This window comes from Nicotiana tabacum, chromosome 4 (genome assembly GCF_000715075.1).
Source record: "Nicotiana tabacum cultivar K326 chromosome 4, ASM71507v2, whole genome shotgun sequence".
NCBI classification, from domain to species: domain Eukaryota; kingdom Viridiplantae; phylum Streptophyta; class Magnoliopsida; order Solanales; family Solanaceae; genus Nicotiana; species Nicotiana tabacum.
The window spans coordinates 124,714,846-124,716,918 of record NC_134083.1 but is presented as its reverse complement, the minus strand read 5'-3'; the positions used below and the strand labels follow the sequence as shown (position 1 = coordinate 124,716,918).

Here is a 2,073-nt window from a genome sequence, read left to right as displayed (position 1 = left end):
GATAACTTCCTTGCTTATCTTTGTTGTGATTGTCATTAGTCAATAGCTCTAGACTCTTAGTTAATTTTAGTTAGAAATCATATAAATATCAATTGTTGATCATCTTGGATAGCAACCAAGCTAGAAACTACGAGAATACTGTTTAAATCAAATCCATGTAGATACGATATTATACTATACTATATTTGATTAGCGAGCATAATTTAAGTATGTGTTTCAAGTTCGTCAACTATGTGAGGCTTACACTGTTCCCATTTTCTCTATTGGGCGAAGCAAAAAGGTGGTTAAAGGCGGAACCGGCTAACTCCATTACATCATGGAATGATCTGGCTGAAAAAACGTTTGGCACAGTTCTTCCCTTCAGGCAAAACTGCAAAGATCAGAAGTGAGATAGTAGCCTTCAAACAAAAGTTATGTGAATCTTTATATTCAGTATGGGAGAGGTTTAAGGGGATACTTAGAGATTGTCCTCATCATAACCAGACAAATGAAGTGTTGGCTCATACCTTCATAGATAGGCTACATCCAGAGACAAATATTGTGGTAGACACTGCAGCGGGAGGTCAAGAGTTGGAGAAAAGCTTTGATGAGATTTATGCATTATTGAACAAATTCTCCAAAAGTAATCCTGACTGGCAAGGAGAGATGGGCAGACACACAGTTAAAAAATATATAGGGGTCCTCGAGTTAGACATTGTTTTTGCATTATCAGTGCAGGTTGCCACATTGACAAACCAAGTCAATAAGATTAGCTTGGTTATTAATAAGCAACAAGCTCAGCCAGTGCAACAAGTTCAGATATGTTGTGAAGTATGTGGAGAGGGTCACATGAGCGATTTATGCCAGCAAATCCAGAGTCTGTATATTTTTGTGGGTAATGCAAATAGGGTCCATGCAAATCACTATGGGAATACTTATAATCCTAACTGGAGGAACCACCCAAACCTTTCTTGGGGTGGAAACCAAGGTGCTCAGAATCAGTACAAGCCATAAGCTCCTCAACAGCAATATAGACCACCACATGCAGAACAACCCATGAACTTAATGAGTCACATTGAGGAGATGCTAAAGAAAATGATGGCTGACCAGCAGGCCCAAGCAGTATCCCACTCAGTAGCTATTCCAAATTTGGAGCGACAAATTGGGTAACTTGCTAGTGCCCAAAATACTCGACCAGCTGGGGATCTTCCAAGCGACACTGAGGCTAATAATAAGGCATCTATTAATGTTGTGTCACTGAGAAATAGGAGAAAGTTAGAAGAAGTCCCATCAAAAAAGAAAAAATAAGTGACTTTTAATGAAAAACAGGCCACCATAGAAGCGAAATCAGAAAATCCAAAGGAGTCAGAGAAGCCAGTTGAAGAAGTGGTGGCAAAGTAACCACAACCAATAGTTGTGAGTCCACCACCTTTGTTCCCTCAAAGATTGCAGAAAGTGAAGGATAATACTGCTTATAAGAAGTTTCTTGATATTTTGAAGCATGTGCAAATTAATATTCACCTGGTAAACATCTTGCAAGAAGTTCCCAAATACGCAAAATATATCAAAGACATAGTGGCAAATAAGAGGAGGTTAACCAAGTTCGAGACTGTGGCACTCACTGAAGAATGTAGCTCGAGATTTCAAATCAAGCTATCTCAGAAATTAAAGGATTCAGGTAGTTTCACTATCCAAATCTCGATTGGTAAGCACACAGTCGGGCGAGCTTTGTGTGATCATGGGGTGAGCATCAATTTGATGCCGCTATGTGTTTTCAGGCAGTTAGGGTTGGGTGAGCCGCGCCCCACTACGGTGATTTTACAATTGGTTAATTGCTCCCTTGTTAATCCAGGAGGGGTGATTGAAGATGTGTTAGTCCAAGTGGGTTCTTTTATATTCCCTGCTGATTTCATTATCTTGGACTATGTGCCTGATCAGGAAGTCCCATTTATTTTGGGCCGAGATATTCTTAGCCATGGGCCGAACTATTATTGATGTGTGTGAAGGCAAGATGACAATGAGAGTGGGTGATTGAGTGGAGGTATTCAACATTTATAAAATACTTAAATTGCCATCCCACTATGAAGAGTTATC

At 39.8% G+C, this 2,073-nt stretch overlaps 1 non-coding gene across 1 annotated transcript; it reads right to left on the bottom strand.

Annotated features, from left to right (window-relative positions):
- Positions 1-375: 375 nt before the first annotated feature.
- On the bottom strand, positions 376-482 carry LOC142180541 (small nucleolar RNA R71). The gene has a single exon (XR_012709159.1). It is a non-coding gene; the product is annotated as a small nucleolar RNA R71 (small nucleolar RNA).
- Positions 483-2,073: the final 1,591 nt, after the last annotated feature.